The sequence below is a fragment of the Thermobia domestica genome, chromosome 5 (genome assembly GCF_964235325.1).
Source record: "Thermobia domestica chromosome 5, izTheDome1.hap1.1, whole genome shotgun sequence".
Taxonomy (NCBI): Eukaryota; Metazoa; Arthropoda; class Insecta; order Zygentoma; family Lepismatidae; genus Thermobia; species Thermobia domestica.
The window spans coordinates 246,062,003-246,086,444 of record NC_137458.1 but is presented as its reverse complement, the minus strand read 5'-3'; the positions used below and the strand labels follow the sequence as shown (position 1 = coordinate 246,086,444).

General features: G+C 37.0%; 1 protein-coding gene across 3 annotated transcripts in view; it reads right to left on the bottom strand.

Moving 5' to 3' along the window:
• LOC145686514 (synaptotagmin-1-like) overlaps window positions 1-21,536 on the bottom strand; it is a 103,512-nt gene extending 81,976 nt beyond the window's left edge. The window contains exon 1 of one of the 3 annotated variants that reach the window (XM_081759898.1): window positions 21,317-21,536. The gene's annotated coding sequence lies outside the window, so the exon portion shown is untranslated. Of the gene's footprint in view, window positions 1-3,538; window positions 3,773-11,567; window positions 11,704-21,316 lie in introns of those variants that run through there. The other 2 variants (XM_081759899.1, XM_081759900.1) reach the window with 2 other exon arrangements.
• Between the last annotated feature and the right edge of the window lie 2,906 nt (window positions 21,537-24,442).

Genomic DNA, 24,442 nt, shown 5'->3' with positions numbered 1-24,442 from the left:
TATTGTTCCCGTTATATGGCTCCTTAAATCTCCGGAAATTGGCCATATTTTGGTCAATATTTTGAAAACGGAAAGAGTGACGCGAAATATTCCACCACTTTCTCAGATAGTTTTTGATGCTCTATCGAATGCAGGGTTCAAAATCGAAAAAAAAAAAAAATCGCAAATAACAGACAGACAGACATAGATAATTCAATTAAGTTCGTTGAAAATAAACATTTTTACAAATGTACGTATCATAAAATCACGACAAATCAGAACTAATAATACTAATATTTACAAATTTTACAATATTAACGTTTAATGAAATAAAAGGTACGCGCCTCCGCACCAAACTTTCTTGCTCCAATTTCTTAAACTAAATCATGTTGTGCTGCAGCTATTACTGAAACATTTATTTGTGGAATGTACTGTAAATAAAATATAAAATTATCGAGAATGTTTCTCTAAAGAAAACTCATTCCTAAAGAGAACTACCCCTTGTGTACAATAAATAATTTGCACAACATTAGTATAGTTTATTAATGAAGTATTTAGCAAGAAATATAAAAAGAATCACCTGAGTCATTTTTGAGAAAATCACCCGAAAAACTCACCCATATAAGTAAATTACCCCATGTAGATTTTTAAACTTATCGCATTTGGTCTCCGTATCTAACATTATAGTTTTCAAGTAGCTAATAATATTACAATGAGCATTGTGTATTTTCTTTTTAATGGTTTCATGTATTCTATAATGTTATTTCACGGATCAAATGCGTTATGTGTTAAGTACTTAGTACTTTTCTATTCATTATAATGTTTTTGGTCTTAATTTCTCACGCATAACAATTTAATTACTTATAAGAGACACCTGATCATTTTATCCATAACTCCTGCCCACATTACAGATACATTTTATTGAATATGGGGAATCGCACTAAGATTAGTATTTTTAGTTTTCTCAACAACCATTCAAATATTTTTGAGAGCAAACTGTAAGAGGGTATAGACAAGGTATCGGTATATGTTTGTGTAACATGTGCTGTCAAATTATATTTTAATACGTGTAAGAAATTTTACCAATTTGTTTTTTCTGCCCATATTACCCTAAAATTACCTTAGTATAGAGACGATGCTATACGAAGGGAGAGAAGTGAGCGTTCTTGGTGGACATGTTATATTTTAATGCAAGGTCAAATAATATAAAACAATTCTTTTCGGTATACAAAAAAATGGCTACCTCAAAACTGTATCTGCCCATCCGTTTGTCCCCCCAAGAAATTAAAGCTGGCACCGTCACTGGCCTAGTATGAGTAAATGCTAGGAATATGTATGCTACTGCCTAAGAGAAAACAAATAGTAATAGATACAATCTACTACTTTATAGCGTTTTATGGGGCCAGGTGGCTCAATGGTACAGCGCTTACCTCTGAAGCGTCGGGTTCCTAGTTCGATCCCCGGGCCAAGTAAGTTTGTGGTGGACAATATCGTGTTCGTGGATTTTCTCGAGGTATTCCCGTTTCCTCCCACTTTCTCATTTCACCAATTTTCTCATCATCATTCAGTTGCCTTAATCATTTGTCTCCCTTAGCCTAAAGGGCACAATCGTACTGAAATACTTAATTTTAACATTTTTTTACTTCTACAGTCCATAACTAAATGAACTATTATATACATAATGTAACACTCTATGACCTATGGAACCCAGAGGTTCAATGCCGCGTTCACAAAACCTCTCCATTGACTTCTGTTCTTAAACAACTGGATCCAGTTTCTACTTTGTATTCCTATTTCTGCGAGATCCATCTTAATGTTGTCTTGCCATTTGCGCCTAGGTCTTCGTAATAGTCGTTTTCCGATTGGATTTCCACTTAAAACTATGAAAGCGTTCCTACTTTCTTCTATTCTGGCTACATGACTCGCCCACCTGAGACTCCTAGATTTGATGACTCTAACAATGTTTGGTAAACGGTATAAATTATGTCGTTATGAAATTTCCGCCATCCCCATTCCCACATATACCGACTTTGGACATTATTTTAGCTGAATAGAAATTTATGTTTACGAGTTAATCATAATTTTGTTCTATACCTCATTAACTATACTAAGCTATGTCATGGTCTTAATACAATTCAATTATTAGTGTCACGATTTAATAGTCATCAGTTGGAGGCTATCCAACATTACTTTGGACGAAAGACACCATTCTGTACTACATTACTTATTCTCCAGGAGAACTGGATTACAGAACCAGTGTTTCTTCCAGGCATGTTTCCGGGAAGTGGCTTTGCCCTCTCCACCTCCTTGGAGTTAGCCAACCGTTCACCTTCTCCAGCTATAATAAATTAAATTGATTACATGTCAATCGTGTGCGGACTCTTTTAGTAAATAGTGTTCCACTGCAGCCTTTCACATTTTGACTTCTTCCCTTGGAGAAAATTTTCTGGAAAACTGTCTATACTAAATCATATCCCAGGGTCAAACTTTTAGCAGTGTTATCGAGATTTATGCCTCAGTAAGATAACTTGAATCACTGATTTATCAAAGAGAAATCTGACATCTAAACAGCGTACAAGCAAGCTGCATGGTAGAATTTCCAATCATAATGTCGAAAATACGTACTAAATTTTATAATTTTGTTTTCACTTGAATTAAAATCGATAGCAATCTGCATAATAAATTCTAAGTTTACGTAGCCTCTTCTCCCAGCACTTTGGCGACACAAGCATAATGCGTCAGGCAATGGCGTACGCAAGGACAGACTTGAGTAAGATAAAAAAAAAAAACAATATTTACTATATTAAGATACAATAGTTGTATATATATATATATATATATATATATATATATATATATATATATATATATATATATATATATATATATATATATATATATATATATATATATATATATATACTGGCGTCTCTGGGATGTAAAATTTGGGGAGACATCAAAGAAAGTGATTTAAATGATATTACCTACCACAACCTGTTTATTATCTTTGATTCCATTTGTTACCTTTCTGCTTAGGGGACCCACTAAGGTATACCAAGAACTCTGTTACAATAGTTTCACAATCTGAATATTATATTCCAAATAAACATACTTATTTATATGTTATTATGTCTTTAGTAAATAAATTAAATTAGAATAAAATATTGACTATTTTGTATTTCTAAATATTGGGGGTACACGTCCCCCTCGTCCCCCGCCAGAGATGTCCGTATATATATATAAATGACGCTTGTCCTGAAAGGATAAGAGATTGAGTGCTTGACCCTACCATTGATGAAATTTCGCATACGCCACTGGTGACAGAGACTTTCGAATCTGTGTAATAAGTGAGCAACTTCATTCTTAAGCTTGATAAAAAGTTTTATTCTTATTATGAAATCTATATTCATATACAATACGACGAATAGGCAAGAACAAATTCTTACCCTCTCAAAAATGAATTCACCGACCTTTAATGACACATTTAAATCATAACTATTATACATATTTTAAAAAGTCCTTATACGTAATTAACATAAATGAATTTAAAATTACTAACCTCATGTACTTGTATCACTTTTCCAATTTCTTATTTGTACTTATATTTCCTTATAATAAGCAAAAATAAATTACAGGTCTTCCAAACAAATTCATAAGGTAGGCTATCTAACACATATAATTATGTACGACACAACATAACTTGGATCAAATTTCATGTGAAATAAATAAATAATAATAATTGTCGATTCCGCTTGTCTTCTACACTACACACACTTCTAAACTTTCTCTGTTGAAAAACTGAACTAACAGCTACTGTATTGACGTTTGTTGTTCACAGTAACCTGGCAGGATGAAAACTGGTTCTTGCAGACAATTGTATACATGTTTTTCTCCTGTCTAGTTCCGTTCGGCGTTAACCGGAATCTTTTTGTATGAATGTCCTACTGAGAACCTCAGGATACTTATTTGTGCAAGGCACCCGCACAAGCAGCGAATCTCTTCAGTCACAACAGGAACAGATTGTGAGGTTCCTTATGGCTAAATGGGTGGGTGCGCTCTTGTCTTCAATACAAGAGACTCCGGTTCAATGCACGGTGGAAGCAAATGCGATTCGTATTCCACGTTCAACTTATTTTCTTGCAATATTTCTTCCAGGCATAGGAGTTCGCGAACTGTCCTCCGGAGCTAGCAAATCGTGTCCCAATAGAGCATCATCACATTTTGATTCTTTCCCTGCAGCACATTTTCTGGAATAAAGCCTCTTTCATGTATCATATAGCCTAAATTTTGAAGACAGGTGTCTTTTTTGAATACGCGACAAAACGTACTAGCGACAAAACGTACCACCGACAAAACGTACCACTTACTCTGAGGGCTGCTTGTGAAGGGTTTTATAAAAACACTTCAAATAATGACAAGCGACAAAACGTACCACTTGCCTGGAGGGCTACTTGCGAAGAGTCTTCCAATCAGCCATCAAATAATGTTAGGCGACAAAACGTACCACTTGATAGGACGGTATATAAGTATATATATATCGGCCAAAATAAGGTTAAAAGTTGAACAGATTGGTACTGAGAAAAGTACCGATGCAAGACCAAGACTAAGACTAAGGCCATGCCTGCAAGATTCTCGCCAGACTAAGACCAGCAAGAATCTTGCATATGCAAGATTTGAATATTTGCTTATTTCCATCACACTTTATCCAGGCTTTGGACCAGAGACGGATAGGCATTATTAGAGGGGCGTGGGCGCTTTCTCCCACAAGGGCCACCAGCATCTCAATGTCACAAATGAATTGTACAGTTTTCTTTCTACAGTAAGTCAATAGTATTAACAATTGACAATTAAAACCTGATATTCTTTTATCAGTATATTATTCTGAATTGTTCAAAATATTATATAAAGTTCAAGGAGAACGTACTATACTACATTACAAAATTAGTAGATGTTTTAGTGTACTAGTTTTTGATGCCACTGTATCTATCACTTTTGCATTCGAAATATTTTTTTAATAAATCTTTTTCAATAGACATCAACAAAATGTTTTCAAATGTTCCTGAGACATGGTACTCGTTAGCCTTTTTAAAAATGTTTTTCAGTTTATTTCAATTTTGAAAAATTTCTTCCACACGTTACCTGAGTTACGGGCAAAGTCAATAAAAATTTGTATGCTGGAAACCTGGATAAGTATTACTGCACAAATTACAATTCTGCAAAATTAAAAAGCAGCACATTGGACAATTTTGCAGCACGTTTTGCATTCGCTTTCCTTGTAAACAAATGTATTTTCTCCTAATTCTGAATCATTTGCACTATCAGCACCATCATTTTTCCTCGGTTGTGCTCGTCATCAAGACGGACTTTCAAGGATATCCACGTCCTTCAAAAGTCCAAGAGAATACATTTATAGTATGCTTGTTAACTTCTTAACTGAAGTTTTTCAGAAAATATGCAAGTTTATCGAAAGGCGCGTCTGCAAGTTCTGTTACTTGGTTGAAGTGGCTAGGGTCCAAATAATCCATAAAGTACATTGCTTCTTGAATCTTGAAGAAATACTCACAACTACCATGTCCAATATTGTGTTAAATGCTTCGATGCAGTACCTGGTCATTGGATAGAAGCAGCTTCATCTTTGTATTCACAGGAAAAATCTTTGTCCATCTCTGAAGGCGAATTGTCGATAGGTCAATAGAAAAAAAGAAATCACGTTCTAAGTCTTCAAATTTGTTATTGGCCCATTCTGCAAAGCTTAATGCTGCATTCTTAACGGATTCAAAATCATCTCTCTACTCTTTCAGTTGGAACAGAGTAGTCTGCACCATCCGATAGAACTACACTAGTAGCACCCTCTATTTGGAGATAGTTTGACAGAGAGGTCGTCACCTGTTGTCCGAATTGTTTTGAACTTGAGAAAATCTTTTATATGTCCTTTCGCTTTACACCTAGCTTTTGGTTTGATATTTTCTGTAGAAGCAATTTTCTTAATTGTTATGGTAAACTCTATATACAAAGCACTTTTTGGGTTCGAAAAATGACCAAACTTTTTCTGAAAAACAGTGTGTTTTCTACCATCTTGTTTCCGCAATAACTGTAAGACGTCTTTGTTAACATTTGATCTTCCAAATGTACATTCGCTGATAAGATTCACGCATAAATATCGCACAGTCATTCAGCAGAACAATGACACAGAATCAATGCATTTTTTGTCAGATCACATATGACATGATTGAGTATATGAGCGTAACACCACACGAGTTTCTTGGTAGTTAAGCGGTTAGCGTATGCGCCTTTGTCGTAGAAGATCTGGGTTCGATTCCTGGCGGGAGCTCATGTGCTTCGGATTTCCCGTAAATCAGTATGTCCCGTCTCATATAGCCTCGCTGCTAAAAGGGCCGTTAAACTCAAAATCAACTAAATCACACGTGTAACTGATCATAGGTGAATTGAAAAAATCCGAATATTGTCCTTGCATGTTACTTGAGCCATCGGTTGAAAATTTCAAATAAATTCTTAATATCAAGGTTCAACTTCTGCAGAATTTCCAGCAGTAAACCGCAAAGACAATGGCCTGTGGTAGATATGCATTTTACAATGACAACAATACTTTGTTTAACAACCATTTTAACAACATACCGTAAAACAACAGAGCACTGGCCTAAAACTACTATATCTTGAGTAGTGTCTAATACAACAGAAAATATTGAAGCTTGAGAGACTTCTTTCAAAATATCTTATGTGATAAGTGCGCTGATAGCATTCAAAACATAACTCACCGTGTTTAGTAAAAGTTATGCGACCACTATCCTGCTTACTTCCTCGTATATGACTCTTCTCGGTGACCTTATCTAAATTACTTTTAAGCGGAAGATTAAATTTGCTTAAGAAAGGAATAATATCCAAAAAGTTTCCATGATCTATAGCTGTGTCTTTCAGTTTATAGGCTGCTACATTTCCTCTGTAAATGAGCCCTCTTTTACCAATGAGTTTCTGCACTTTGACAACTCGATACATTACCTGTCTGTTCTTCTCAACCTTATACTGCCGTTGTTTTACCTGCTCATGAGGAAGTAGTTTCTTAACATGAAGTAGTACGTTTTGTCGCGGGTTAAATATCCGAAATATTTTAATTAGTCCATGACAGGTTGTAATTTATATAAGTGGTACGTTTTGTCGTGGAATAAATATCAGAAATGCTTTAATTAATCCATGATAGGTTGTCATTTATGACAGGTCGTCAAAAGTGGTACGTTTTGTCGGGACACCGTCTTTTTTAATAGTAAGATACTTTACATTTGCCAATATATATATATATATATATATATATATATATATATATATATATATATATATATATATATATATATATATACATATACCAGTAGCGTCTCCTGACGTGGATGTTAGGGCGTTGGCAAGAAAGGAAAAATATATTAACCCTCACAACCATAGGCGACACAAGAGGGGAAACCCCCTCTTCCCAGGAGCAAAGATGGGCCCACCCACATTTTTTTACTGATCAAAAATATTGTGATAAATTTTCCGCGATTTACGCATAACTATTTTAGTGGCATTCGTATTCAGCATACGAGTATTTAATAGTGACCCATCGATTTCCTGAATATGGTCTGTAGCTGGAAGTTATCGCAATTTCCGGAAGTAAGGAGCCATGATCGTCACTTCATAATGTCCTATTTACACCAACCTATAAGTAGCATTTTTTAAAAAACAATTTAGTCTGGAAATTATAAAGAGCAATCAAGGAGGATGTTATTACGTAAGGAATATATTTAATTATAATAATTATAGTATAAGTAAATATACTCTCAAAATATGAAACTGAAAATAAAAAACAAGCATTTATTTACTTACAATTATGGGAACTTCAGCTCAAGTCGTCTTTCTTTGCGTAGAAACCTCTGGATTACTGCTTTAAAAACAGTAATAGGGGCCCGAAACCGTAAGTCTTGAGGATGATTCACTAACGACAAAGTAAATGAAAATTAGGGAAATAAAAGGCAGAATGGAAAACCGTTCTGTAGCTTAACGTCCAGTTTTTTCTTTTTTCATCAACTGTCACTTCCAACACAACTTGGATCGAAAAAAAAAATGATGTTTCTTTTCACCGTACTCCTTACACGTATTTTAGGAAGAAGTAGATTGTACCATTAACTTTTGAATTGAATTATATGTTTAGCAATAAAAAAAAGTGCGTACATCATACCCCCTCTCCCCCAAAAAATGTTTTTCATATTGCTATAAAATATCTGTACATCCACAAATAAATCTACAGACTTGGCAACGCTTGAGGAAAGCAGAAAACCCAAGACATTGATTTCCTAACCAACGCCTTGGATCCCACAAGTACGAGGTGAGGAACGCACGAAGCGCATGCACAATAGGAGTCTTCTAAAGCAGTGAAATTTCAGCCAAAGCGTTGCCAACGACTTACTCGCAGAGTTGCCTCCTCAAAACATGACGGAGACCGCACAGCACTTCTCTGTTCTTTTGCACTTCAACAGTTGATTCTGTCTCGTTGAAAATAAAAAATCCCAAGTTCTGACGATCCGTTTAATTAAATTAAAATACTCTTTTCTTCATTTTTCGTTGGGCGTTAACACACGACTTGCACACCCAGAGAAGACGCTACTGATATATACAGTGGGGGATCCAGGATATGATCAAGGGAGGGGCTAAACCATAGTTATCCAGTGTAAAGCAGGATTGAAGCCCATTTTATCCAGTGTATGCCTGAGCGTCAACGGGGGACTATAGCCCCTTAGCTCCCCCCTTGGATCCGCCCTTGTATATATACTGTATATAATTTGGTGTTCTATATTTTATATATAAAGCCGAAATTTGAAACCGTTTATTTAACACTTTTATGTTTTTTCTCATGCTTTAAATCGGGCTTATATTAAATCTGACATATACATGTATAATATATCATTCTTTTCTTTTCTGAATGTATCCAATTGTAATATTCTAGTGTTAGATTTGGTTGATAAGTTGGTGTCTATGGTCCCTTTTCATCACCGAAGCTATATGAGACGTGAACCTATAGCATAAAGTAGAATCCTAGTTACATAAGCCCCTGCCGGGAATTGAACTCGAGTCTCACCATGGAAGGCGTGCACGCTAACTATATAATCAATCAACTTCCAAGACGTTCCACACAAAATATATGAAGAATGAAATTAGTATGTTAGTCTCAGTATTAGGCCATCGCACCAAGGCGTGATGAAGACACTAAACTTTTGACCAAGAAAAGACTTGTTGTCGATTAAGGAAATATTTTTACAAACTATCTTGTAGCTTATACATGGAAGACCGATTAGTTTTACATTCATATTTATTATTATTATTATTATTATTATTATTATTATTATTATTATTATTATTATTATTATTATTATTATTATTATTATTATTATTATTATCTTGTAATTAGTATAACGTGGGTTTCTGACTCTCGAGATGGATTTTATAACTTTTCAGGTTGGTATCACTATATGTAATGTTTCTTGTTATTATTTCATTAAGAATAGTTAACTGGAATATTATTAGATGTTCTGTGTTATATTTTTGTCACTTATAATAATGCCATAGTTTTGTATGGTTGTTTTATAGAAAGAGTAACAATTAACTTAATATTATTAACTATTTTGTAACTGGTGATCTATTTTGCTGAGAAGCACAAGGGTCAGTAGGCCAACAGTAAATCAGCGTGCTTTTTTATTTTTTTTTAAAAAAATACAAGTTACTTCGTTTGTCGGTTAGCAGGAACAAAGAACAGTAAGAATCGAACCTGAGAGAATGTGCACCATAGACACATACCTTAAGCATCTGACTACAGAAAGCTCTTTTCATCCTATGCCCCTTTATAGCTAAGTAGCTAACGCATGTGCTCTGTGCGCATGGTTCTAGGTTCTATTTCCGGTGGGTACGATTGCCTCTGACGCAAACTCTAGTAGTATAATGGTTTCCTTTAAGCAGTAGGTCCCATCTCACGTAGCCTCGGTGCTGAAAAGGACAAGATTAAATTTAGCGTATAATACTGTATTTTTGTTTCTATTGTGGCCATGTTTATCGTCCTTACTCGATATTTTCCTGTAAAGTCAAGGACACTATATATATCGTAAGAGCATAACCGAATTCACTTCGTCAGGTGTGCCCATTCCCTTCAAGAGTTTGGGTGCAATCCTCAAATTTAACTAATCTGCCTCAAATTTACAACTATCTTCCACATTTACCATTTTCTCTTTAAAAATACCATTATGGTTCTTAAATTTACCGTTTTGCCTCTCCCAAAGTTGCCGTTTTCCAGTTTGTATTATTATCAATGAAAAATGGCGCAAACTGCATCCTAAAACCACGACTTTGGGCACTCCTGCATCCGATCTGGATGAAAATTCACATGGCCCAGCTATAGAAGGCTTATAAAATATATGGGACCAGACTTTTGGTTCCTCAGTTAGTGGGCCATCAATTTTGGGGTTTTACATTTTTTTGCAAACATAAACAATCAACCAATCTCAACCAAACTGGATCAAACGTAGCACGATGATAGTCTTTGATATGCTATACAAGTGAGTAAAATGTCTATAGTGTGTAGTGGCCCCGCGTAACGTAGCGTAGTCGTTAATGCTCTCATCTTTGGTGAGAGCGTTCTCGGGTTCGATTTCCGGTGATGACACTCGGTCGAAAAAGTGTAAAAGCTTTTTCAGGCCAGCTATTCTGAGTGAGGTTTTCCTGGGTTTTCTACACCACACCAGACAAATGCCGTAATGGTACCTAACATACAGGTCCCAGGCTGCTTCCTTCTTTCCTCAATCCTTTCTTCTTTCCATTTCCCCGCATAGTGTGATTGCTGAGGGACGTCATTCCTCATACGTAACAGGCTAACATGGCCATAGATGCCAAAAGTACAGAAATCTAATTCCTAATCGGTAATCCTACTAGTCTGTAGTATGTAAGCTTATAATCTCCGAATTAGGGGCCATCAGGCTTAGTAAAACTTTGTTAACAGAAAGTTTAATAAAGTCTTAGAAACAAATTTAATGAAGAATTCGTTTTAAAAACTAATGAAGCACACTTTTTAATGGTTTTTCAGTTCTTTCCAGGCCCGCAACTAGAGGGGGGTTAGGGGGGCCTGGCCCCCTAAACTTTCCGTGGCCCCTCCAGACTTCAACACAAGAAACACGATTCAAATATGTGCAAGAGAATTTTTAATGACTTGGCCCCCCTAACATATCCATGTCCCCCAAACCTCTGTGGCTGGTTGCGGGCCTGGTTCTTTCCAAGACAAAAAGGAAAAGAAGACAATTCTCTCTCTCTACTTGCAAGTCTTTTGAACTTTAATTTGTATATCGTTAGCCTAAGCATATATTGGCATGTCATCTTAACTTGAAAACTTAGCATCTTCTGAAGATCCGTATGCAGTTATTCACAAGGTACTTACTTAATACTACTCAAGCTATAATACATTTTGTCATTATAACTTCATTTCTGACTGTATTATTATAATTGCTTCCGATGAAGTCATAACTATTCATGCTACTTGACAATAACAAAGAACATATACATACCTGCATGTTTATAAAAGCACAGCTATATACATCAACTATTGTAGGACAGAAGACAATCACTTGAGAACGTCACAGGCACTTTATTGTCATTACTAACACCACGAGCATGCAAATGAAAATTCTTATATAATAAATGAATGACTAACCCATAAATAGATAAGCTGGTTTATTTGTGATAAACCTATAACCCTACAACAGTTATAAGCACGAAAAGTTACATAGTTTCCTCGCCAGTTGTCGTACTTCCGTCAGTATATTGCAACAGCTATATGGTTAAACATCTCTTTTATTTATTTATTGCTTGCTTTTCCTTAAATTTTTCCTTTCTGTAATGATAAGAAATTCTTTTTCGTAAAATCAACAAATACTTGATGTTCTATTTCCGTAAGATGAACAAAGAAATGAAAATAAACGTAGGTGAGGTCCTCCACAGGCGTAACTAGAGTGTGGCTAGGAGTGGCCAAGCCCTCCATAGTATACGTTGGGCTACAAACTGAAACTGCAGTCGTTTCTTGTAATTCACAGTAGTAGGAGGCCACGGACTCCCTTAACAAAATATCCTAGTAACGCCAATGGTCCTACCGTTCGACTCAAGTGCCCCCTGCCACTCTAACGTCGCCTCTTTTATTTTGGTGTCCAGTCAAAACTAATCTGTGATTATGAGAAGTATTAATCATAATATTCGTTGTAGGGAGCTTTAGGTACTTAATGAACTCAGAGGTTGTCTCCGTAGAGCATAATCGGAAAGATATATTAAAAAGTATCTTTTTTCCTGCAGTCAATTCAGCTTCCCAAGAATAGGTTCCATCTTTTCCCCAATCCTACATTCAGAACGGAAGTGGTTCAAATTAACCATTTCCGGTATAAACACTTATTTCCACACAACAAAAATTGTAACAAATAGTGACAAGAAGTTTACTGGGATCGATTCAATGTTTCAAGAGAACATATCGTTACAACTGCAACACTTTACCAAAACCGGAAGTGGTTGACATTTGCTACTACTTCCGGTTTAAATACTAATTTCCATAGAGCAAAAACGGTAAGAGAAATCGAGAAGCGAATTGTTTGCAATCGATTCAGCGTCCCAAAAGTAGGTTTCATCCACTCCGTTAACTCTATATTCAAACTGGAAGTGGTTCGATTTAACAATTTCCGATTTCAAAGTTGATCGCCACAAAACAGAGACAATAACAGACAGCGACAAACCGTTTTCTGCAATTGATTCAGAGTCTCAAAAGAATATAATCACAATCAGTAACACTGTACTACAACCGAAAGTATTTGAAATTCACTAGTACTTTCGGCTTCAATATTGATTTCCATAGAGAAGAAATTGTAAAAGATATCGAGTAGTAGTTTTATGGAATTGATTCACTGTCGCAAAAATATATCTAATCTCCTCCGTTACCTTATATTCAAACCAGAATTGTAGAAATCAACCGTTTTCAGTTTCAATGTTGATCGCCATAGAACAAAAAGGGTAATGGATGGATAGCGATAATGGTTTTTAGAAATCGTTGCAGCGTCTCAAGCACAACCCTGTACCGAAGTCGGAGGTAGTTGAAATTTATTAGTGCTCCGGTTTCAATACTTATTTGCAGAGAGCAAAAACGGTAAAAGGTATCGAGAAGCAGTTTTTTTTTTTTTTTTTTGCAATCGATTCAGTGTCCCAATGATAGGTTACATCTCCACCGTTAGCCCTCCATTCAAATCAGAAGTGGTTCAAATTGACCACTTTTGGTTTCAACATTTATCGCCGTAGAACAAAAACAATAAGGGATGGATAGCGAGTAATGGCTTATATATATATATATATATATATATATATATATATATATATATATATATATATATATATATATATACAGTGGCGGATCCAGGATATGATCAAGGGAGGGGCTAAACCATAATTTGCCGTTTTATCCAGTGTAAAGCTGAATTGAAGCCCATTTTATCCAGTGTAAACCTGAGCGTCAAGGGGGGGGGGGGTATAGCCCCGTAGCCCCCCCCTTAGATCCGCCCTTGTATATATATATATATATGAATTCAGTGTCCAAGGAACAGGTTATATCTTTGATGTTATAACTGTATTGCAACCAGTAATTATGGAGGTACTACTTAAAGTTTTAGTATTAAGATGTCATATTTCGGAGGTGTATCATAATTTCACACTGTGAAACGAAACTCATTTGTTATTGATTTACCTTTCCTTTTCAGCTCTGAAATTAATGAGACGGGGCTTACTGCCTAACATTTAGAACCTGACTCACTACCTGATATTCGGATTTGAACATAAAAAATCGATATCGACAAATATCGAAAGATTTAAATGTCGGATCGATACGTCTCTAGATATTGATCGAAGTAACCAGAACAGTAAGACGGGGGGCAAGATATTTTGGGGAGGGGTTAACTTAAGGTCATGCTACATTTACAGTTTCTAATTATAAATGCTATTATAATGAAATTCGTTTACTAATTCACTCGTGGTTATGTGATTATCATACGGGCCTGCGATACTGGAGATCTGGTTCGATTCCTGATGGAAGCTCATGCGGTTCGAAATTCACGTTAAGCTGTAGGCCCACGTCTCATATAGCCTCGGTGCTAAACGGAAAGCTGAACTCCAAATCAAGCATCAACGATTTTCCTCAATGAGTAGCGTAAAACAAAAGCATTTGAAGCACAATTGAATAATTAGTATAATTTAATGTGACTGTACAACTTCTGAAAATTTTTCTGACAGTGCTTTTAAGTTTCTGAAAAGAAGAAATGATTACATGCATCCCTCTTTTAACGAAGCAATAAATCCTTATCAAGGCAGTTAAGTATAGAAACTTTCACGACAACAGAGTGGTCGTTAAGAAAAATACATAAATAATCTCAGTCGCATTTTTTAAAGAAACAATTAGCCAAGAACACTAATATTTTAAACTAACTAAAATGCCCGTTCTTCACACAGGGAGCATAGGTTTGTGTATTTGAACCCTGTTTCCCTCCTGGAAAGGGTGTCATTTAGGAGAGGGGCAATTGCCATGTTGAGTTTGGAAAATAGATGCGTTTTAATAAACTGTATATTAATATAATAAAAAGATGTAAAGCTTTTATATCTCAGTGGATAGTCTTCCCCATCCCTCACCCCGGCAAAATCAGAAATGAACGCTATTGTCCCCTGGGGTACGCATTTGAATGAAAGTGCAATAAGATTGATTCAGTTGTTCTCCTACTTAGTGCTAGTTTCAGACACATAAAGTGATTTCTACTTTATATAGGGTATATAATATGGATGTCTGAAAAAACATTGGCATAGGGTAAATCTGTTCATATCAGAGTAACAACAGAATGTAAGAGGGGAAACCGTCTTCAAATATAAAGTTTTCGAACTAAACTGAAGAAATTTTTTAAATCGGACGACGTGCGCCCAATTTTAAATGAAATTGCAATGCTGCCATTTACTGGGAAGTGGATAAATTTTATAAAAGTATGTGAATGGTGGTTGGCCATTGATATGTTAGCGTAAAAGACAGTAACTTTATTCACTTATGTTGTGGGTCCAGGTAAATAGCAACGTTGTATTTACGTTTAACATTGGGCGCATAACAACCTAAACGGCTCTTCCGATTTTAAAAAAATCCTTCACTTTAGATTGAAAACATCATATTTGAAGACGGTTTCCCCTCTTACATTTTGTTGGAATTCTGATAATAACAGTTACCCTATGCCAGGGGACTTTTGACATACCCTATATATAGCAGAATTGTTCACACGGGCCGAGCAGTATTCAACCTTAAACACAGCAAAGTAAAGTAGGTTGCCTAACCTGAAGGGATCCTGCGATAGTCTATTTTTTGAAATCCGAGAATGTGTGAGCCCTACACACTTCCAGTCGAAAATCGAAAAAAGACCTTTGTACCCGATTTGATCTGAAGATTGATCTGTGTACAAAATTTGGTGGCTTTAGGTAACTCACCTCTATGTGAAAATTTGATTGTGATACACACACATGTTCTTTTATATCTATCTATCTTTCCATAGTTTTCGGGGTTACTGAGATGAATAGTGACACTTCCAATACCGTTAAATCCAAATTCAACCACGCAATATGACCGATATCAGAAAGCGATTTTAACGGAGGATATTATTTTTTAAAAAATGTAACCCAGCGAAACGGGTAATTGATGCTAGTATATATACATATAAATAAAAGTGATTATGTTTGTGACTTAATAAATCTTGAAGCATTTGACCAATCTCGATCAAATTTTCAACATAGATGAGGTTTGGACCTGGGATGGTTTTTAACTCACTTTGACCGTACAACGTAGAAGGGTATATATATATATATATATATATATATATATATATATATATATATATATATATATATATATATATATATATATATATATATATATATATATATATATACCATATAAAATTGATCGAAAATGACCGATATCATAGACCGCTTCAGTAATAGTAAAAAGTGACTAATTAACGGAACATATTACTAATTTTTCTTACTTTAGCCCAGCGAAGCAGGAAATTGACGTTAGTAACCAATATATATATATTTTAGGATTGGGTTTTCTATTCCGTTTTACAATCAAACCGACCGTCCTGTACTCGGCCATACTGTATATTGCTCGCAATTGTAACTGGTAGGATTTTAGACATATTTATTTGAACAAACTAAAAGTTTCAGTGGGGGGAGGATTATCACAGGGATCTAGCTCCTAGCTACGGGCCTGCATTCATCGATCCATCTATCGAAATATCGAAGAACTAGTTTGTATTCAAGACAAGTATCCCTACCAGGAATAAAACCTGGGTACGCGTGACATAAACAAATACGTTATCCATCTGCCGACAAAGGATACTTGTTCATCTTATTTGTTTGTTGAATTTTAGTGGCCCTTTTCAGCACTGAGGTTAGATGAGACATCACTCTATATAGTTTAAGGTGAAATCTTCCGCAACCCGTTTCAATTTTTCAAGGCTCTGCCGTTCGGAATTGAATCCGGAGCGACGTGCACCTTCGTGTTATGCATAAAGATACGTCAAGAAGATCACGAGCTCACTCAGGGTCATCTACCAGATTACTATTTAGGACCTGTTGGCAGGAATGTTAAAAACTTAAAGATATGTCATTTTATTTAAAGAAATTCAGATGTCAGTTTAAACTAAAGCATCTCTATTCTAATCGTGTAGCATTACGTGAAAGTATCATCCAATGCCCATAACATACAGTAAATCATTGTTAAGTTTGACAAAAACATCCAATATACGCAGCGTTACGAATTCACAATACACAACATTTCACTTAGGAATTCTTAGATAAGATAATGTGAAAAGAATACAGAATTGTACTCTTCTTGTTTACTATACAACCTTGCCTCACCCTCAACAGATGACACCTTGACACACATAAAAGAAATTATTAGTCACCGCTGGTGTGACGAGTCGATCGCTTTGGCAATGAAGGATACAGTTTAATTGCGCACAAATTTCCCAGGTGCTACATTCAAATATATATTACATGTAAGTGCCGGCAAAATAAAGTAGTTAGTCTGATACTTAAAAGGAAAAAGTTTGTGACTAACTTTATGCGACATGATATATAATAATAATATCTTCAAAGTAGTGGCGGCTTTTGAGGAAGTCACATCAGTAAAAATTACGATGGGACAGTGAAGGTAAATTTGGAAGGAAGAGAAAAATTGGGGAGGAGAGTGGTAACTTTGGGGGTAGAGATGTAAACGTGGGGATAATGGCAAATTAGAGGGAAAAGTGGTAAATTTTTGGAAGAGAATGGGAATTTGAGGATTACGCCCAAGCCTTTCAGGGGGGGGGGGTAGAAACCCTTATTATAAAGTAAGAGAAAAACTTACTGTAGCTAATGTGCTACTTGTTGTATATTGTTACCTAGGAATTAGGCCATTAGGTACTGCAAGTTTTCTTCCGTTGGTTTCTAGCGATACAATTTTAATTTCTATCGAATTGACTTCCCTTGAGAGCTGCTCAGGCCCGTATCCAGGGGGGGGGCAAAAGGGAGCCCGCCCCTCCCTAAATTTTGGCTGGCCCCCATAAAATTTCACGGTAGGCTTGCAAATGAACTATAATATGGTGATGAAGTATAATATTATTGGGTCGGCCCCCCCTAACTTCTACCGGGCCCCCCCTAAATTTTTGGGCTGGCTACGGGCCTGGAGCTGCTACTGCTACAGAAGTTGGATACACCTTACTCATCTAATGACGGACCCTACCAGCTACCACTCACACTCAATACCCGTACATCACTGTCTACAGATAACGTGTAACACTCTAAAGCCCGCTCTTTTTGAGACAATGAAAATTCTTTAAGGAAAAATACCAGTTTACCGTTGACTGGAGTCAGTGAACTGTGAAGGAGCCAAGCTAGCCACATTGCAGAAGTTGAATTTTGTTGTGTGTGGTCATGCTTGCATCGACTGCGATTAGTTGACCTTCGTGAGTTTGTGTGCCTTTTTCAACACTGCATCAGTACGAAAAAGTCTTTTGAGTTCCTCCACCAGAAATGTAGGTCAGGCACACACATACACACCAGAATCACGCTTGTAAACAATTGCAACACAGGCTATAGAAGGTTTATAACATTATTTAGTCTCGAAATAATCGGACACAAATTTCTTCTGTTTGATTATTCTATTAAAGGAACAAGTGAAAAAGCGACGTGACGTAAGGTTTAGAAATACGTTAATAATCACAACATTCATGTAGAATGACAACTCGAGTCATGACATGTAACACAAATATGGCAATGTGATATTTGTTTGGAATATTTTTTTATTTTAGTAGTTCTGCGTTTCTTCTTTTCATTGTTTGTTAAGATTTGTGAATAGCATGAATCAAGGTCTACTCACACCCACTCTTCGTACTGCCTAGTGGTGTACCCAAGGGAAGATATTGGACAGTAATGATTTCAGGCGGTGACCTGGGGAAAACCACCCGAAGTACGAAATCCCCTGGGCCATTTCTCCGATTCTGCTATAATTGGGTTACCAGTATTTTCTCAGCACTCCTCTTCTATATTACGAATATACAAGGGGCATACTGAAAGTCGTATGTTTTCACAACCGTAATCTGTACTGAAAGCTTTCACAACCGTAATCTTTAGTTGTAAGTCAAACCAAGTATATCGTCTCAACCTACAAACCATTCTTCCTTTCTTTCCAGGCGATGACGCTGTTTGTTGTTAGCACCATGGGTAAATGTGAGGGGGAACGCGCGGAATGCCGTTACCCCACTTCCAGAAAATATCTATGGCGTCCCCCCACTTCTCCAAAAAATTACAATAGGCAACCCAGTACCTTTTCTGATCCACTCTTACCCCTGGCTAGCACGTGACCACAGGAAGGATTTCCAAAATGGCAGGCAGCGATGTTTCGTTTCGACAGCGTGCTGTGATTGAATTCCTTGTTAAAGAGGACTAATCAGCTTCTGAAATTCACCGCAGACAGCAGCGTGCCTATGGAGATGTGTGCATGTGTGCCAACAGGGTTAGGAGGTGGGTGGAACATTTTAAGGATGGAAACACGAATATCGAAGATGTGCCTCGAGAGGGCGCCCTCGAACTGCCTCCACGGAATGCAACAACGTAAGGGTTGATGAGCTAATTAGGGGAGATAGGCGTGTCACTGTGAAAGAAATCGCTGTAAAACTTGGTGTTGGACATAGTGTGGTGCAAGAAATGATTCACAGCTTACGTTATGGGAAGGTTTGTGCCCGTTGGGTCCCACGTTTATTAACCGAGGACCACAAACGTCAGAGATTAACCATTGCCCAAACCGTTCTTCAGAGATTTCGACATGAAGGCGATGACTCTTTGACGAGTATTGTGACTGGAAATTAAAGCTGGTTCCATCATTATGAACTTGAAACAAAATGAAAGAGTATGGAATGGCACCACTTGAGTTCGCCATCGAAGAAGAAAGCGAAGACAGTGCAATCGGTAGGGAAAGTTATGGGGAACGTCTTCTGGGATGCACAGGGTTCCATTCTGGTTGATTTTCTTGAGTTCGGACAAACCATAAATTCTACTCGCTACATCCAAATATTTTGAAGCTCCGTCGTGCCTTGCGCGATAAACGTCCTGGAAAGATCATCATTCAACGGAATAATGCGCGTTCGCATACTGCACGTGCCACTATGGAGCTGATCAGGATATTTGAGTGGGAAACACTTCCACAGCCTTCCTACAGCCCCGACATGGCACCCTCCGACTATGATCTTTTCGGTTTTATGAAGGAAAAGATGCAAGTCCATCGCTACGAGACATTGGAGGATATTCGGCAAGCAGTGCGTCAGTGTCTACGGGCAGCTGGAACAGAATTCTACCGCAACGGTATTTTGAAACTTGCAGAACGATGAGAATTAAAAAAAAAAAAAAAAAAAAAACGGAGACCACATAGAAAAGTGAAAGAAAGGTCTGTAGATGATATATTTGGTTTCACTTGAAAATAAAGATTACGATTGTGAAACAATGTTGCTCACGACTTTCAGCATGCCCCTCGTATATATATATATATATATATATATATATATATATATATATATATATATATATATATATATATATATATATATATATACAGTGGCGGATCCAGGATATGATCAAGGGAGGGACTAAACCAAAATTTGCCGCTTTATCCAGTGTAAAGCAGGATTGAAACACATTTTATCCAGTGTATACCTAGGCTATAGCCCCTATAGCCCCTCTTGGATCCGCCACTATATATAGTTTCAAAACAACACAGTTAACGTTTGGGAAGTGATTTCTGACAAACTGTTTAGACCAACCTGAGTGCAGAAATCCCTCATTTAGGAATTGTTGACATTTAGTCATGTCAAGACTTCACTTAGGAACTACGATAGTCCCCATTATTGACCCGACTACGGTAGGTCCCATAGTATTGGAGCTGTGGTCCTTTAAAGTTCATTTTTTCATGTTTTCGGCAGCCTATAACTCCGGAATGACAGATTTCTGCACCCAGGTTGGTCTACTTTTTGTCTTATCTTGGTGTCAGGATTCACCTTCCAAACGTTGTCGGTGTGGTTTTAAAACACCCTATATATATATATATATATATATATATATATATATATATATATATATATATATATGTGTGTGTGTGTGTGTGTGTGTGTGTAGGTGTGTGTGTTTGTTTGTGAAAGTATAAATACAAAAATAACTCATGTTCTGGGCAAGAAAAATTTGTGTTCGAATTTCCAAACTTTCAAAAGCATTGAATTACTTACTTAAAATCAGCGATGCGAATTTTATGTGGTTAAACCTTCTCTTGAAGAAATTTCGTGTATGCCACTGTTGGTACCCATATCATGAAAAAATTACTAAAATTATTGTCTTAATTATGTTCTTAATTTACACATGCGTGTATATAAATAAACGTACTTTTTTTCCACAACCTTCTCAACAATGGACAAAGGCAATATCGAAATGTGAGTTTCATAACAATCTAGATACTAGTGTACAAGTACTATGATAACCTTTGACACATTAGTTATCCTGATATAATTTGATATTTTCCCAAATTTTGATAAACTTCTTTGTTTTGAAATCTGGAGAAAAAGTACGAAACTACGATGCTTCCCTTCAAGGGGAAGGTATAATTACAACCGTGCACAATAAATATTTTGTGGATGTTCAACTGATTGCTTTGTCGAAATACGGAAATTGGAAGGCTTACCAGAGCGTTTCTGTCTGTAGTTGGCCACGCTTCATGACATCAAGACAGGAAGGAATTCTTCAACAGCTGCTCCGAGCGGCACAATAACCTACACTGACAACCAACCAGCAACTGAGGCATTTAGGCGCGCTTCTCTCACGCTTACCTGCTGATAAAACACATTACGTAACAAAACGTAGAGTAACGAAGAATGAAGGTCTACGAAGAGCACGCTGTCTTTTCATTCTATCTGCAGAATATTTGGCTGGAAGATGGGATCAGAAATACAATCCAAGAATGCGTTCTAGTAATACTACGATCTTCAACCGTTATATATGTAAAATATGCTTGCCTAACTTTCTTGCCTCTTTCCCATTTAATTTCTGTAAGATTGTTGTTCTTAATATTCGTATCATGAGGAGAAAAAGAAAGGAAGGGCACGTTGTATGGCAATGCCATGACGATGAGGTCATGATGAAAGCATTACTTGCTTCTGGGGGTCAAAATGATTCAACATCCGAAATAGCGCCCAATTTAATTACGTCATTTTTCCTGGGTGTGGGAAATATTTTAATATTACTTTGTTTTGATGCACACTAAGAGTTCTCTATCTACTACAAGCTTACGCAACGTAAATCGATGTTGTTGTTTGGTAGTAACTAGCAAGCGTTTGAGCTTCGGTGTTTCGCATCCTCGTTCAGCAGCGAGATTACAAAGGACGACTCCAGGAGACGGCCTTAGCTTTTGCAAAGCCTAGGACAATGGAATCCCACAGGGAGGGCCCTTTGCCGACTGCACGACAAGTAAAAGTGTCGAGAACAGAAAAACTGCCTGTCAAAATATCAACAAGCAAATATAGAATTATTATAGATTTCTGCAGTGTTTTTGTTTAAAAATCGCAGTATACAGGGCTCCTCAACACAAATGGTATCTTAATAAAGATAATAGAGTAATGCTTGTTTTATGTAAACAACGTTTGTTAAATTTAAAATTATTTTGAATGTTTTCTGCGACAGTAATCATGAATCTCATTATTTCTCATTTGGCGTAATGTTACATCAAATTTATTTGATTAACATTTTTTTAAATCAAAGCGATACTTCTAAATTCAGGGTTCATATTTTTGCTAAGACACTTGAATGCTACAAGGGACGTTCAAGTTATAACATATTTTCCCCCCTGTTACATAGAGAACACAACATGCGAATTAATTACTGCTCTTTTCAAGGTATTCCCCATGTATACACGCACATACTTGTCTTATTGGTCTGGGAGTGCCCGTATCACTACGGCATAGAATTCTTTGGGACGATCTTTCCGTACACACGTTTTAACTTCGTCGTCGGGGTGGAATTTGTGTCCTCCCAAGTTATCCTTAAGGGTACCACATAGATGGAAGTCACAAGACGACAGGTCGAGGCTATACAGAGGATGGTATAATATCTTCCAATTAAGTTTGGTGATAGCCGTGACCGTTGTCGTGGCCGTATGAGGACGCGCATTGTCATGCAGGATAATGATGTCATCCTTCACCGTCTGTGGCCGTTTTCTTCTCAAAGCCTCTTTGACTTTGGTCCGAACGAGGTTTCTTTAGTGTGTCCCATTGATTGTGGCCCTGCGTGCCAGGAAATCAAGGCATATCACCCCGTCTTTGTCCCAGAATATCGTCAACATCACTTTGCCAGTGGACGCTTATGCTTTGATTTTTTCGGTGGTGGCGAGTCTAGATGTTTCCACTCCATGCTGGAGCGCTTTGATTCCGGAGTGTAACGATGCACCCAGCTCTCATCGCAGGTGATTATCTATCTTTGCAAAGAAGCTCTCATCTTCTCTGAAATCGCTGCAGATGCTGAGACGAGACGTTTTCCCTATACTGCTTCCGGTCGAACGTTAGTATTTTTGGAACTCAGCTGGCTGTGATTTTCCGGAAGTGCAGGTGTTCATGGCACGCTGATGTTTCCACATTTCCCACGCTGATGTTTGTTTCCGTAATCAAATTTCTCACAATAATGCGTCTAATACTCAGAATGAGCTGTTCCACCCGACGATTGTTGGTTTCGTTGATAGCAGTAGCTTGACGTGGAGTACGGGCCACGGGTTGAGAACGAATTCTCTTCCTGCCTTGAATTTTGAACACCATTCGTACACTTGCGACTGAGAGAGATATTCTTCGTCATATTACGCACTTAATCTTCTGAAGATTTCAGTAGGTTTCACATCTTCCTTCAGGAGGAACTTGAGATACAGCGCTCCTCCACTAGGGCTGCCAGTTCCATGCAGTCAGGCTTGTTCCTGTTATCCATTGCAGCTCTCTGAGACTCTATCTCCTCAACTATTGGTTGTCGCAGAAAAGTGTAAGGACTACACTATCGCGGGATGGAACACGGATGCCAAGCTGCACACAGCAACACCTGGATGAAAAGAAATTCCGGTTATAAATCAACGTCCCTCAAAGGTTGTGTGAAGTTAGAAACTGAGCAATGGCTAATAGACTCTAAAATATACAGATAACCCTGGCTGCATCAACTAAGCAGGATCAAATTTAGGAAAATTGAGAAAATAATTTATTAAGATTTTCCTAATGAATTATTTTCTCAATTTTCCTAAATTTGATCCTGCTTAAGATTTTCCTAATGATATTACCCAAGAAACTACGGAACTTTCTTAGTATATAAAGTTATCATTTTGACAACCCCCTCTTGAATTTTAACACTTTATCTTCGAAGGAGGTTATTTCGACAGATGAATGCTCTACCTAGATTTCGAAGCTTCTTGGTAGTTAAAAAAAAGTATTGCTAGTATCACAGAGCACTTTGTTGATGGTTACTGATCCACAGGAATATTACAGAACAAATTGAAGAACAACGGGATTCATTACTGCACAGAACATTTAGACGGAAGCAATATTTTTATTCATGAAATGAAATCTTTCAGTTTAGCATCCCACGATTATTCCGCTATTCCCTTTAGGTTAAGGAAGACGGATGATTTAAAGGACCCATACACTATTAGTTGTAACTGATCAGTCCAACTGAGCTAGACACTGACTTAACCGATCGTACGATGAACTGAACTGATAGTGTGTGTAGTGCCGTCAGATAATCAAGTTCAGTCCTTCAGTTCCTTCAGTCAGTTGCTTCAGTTTCA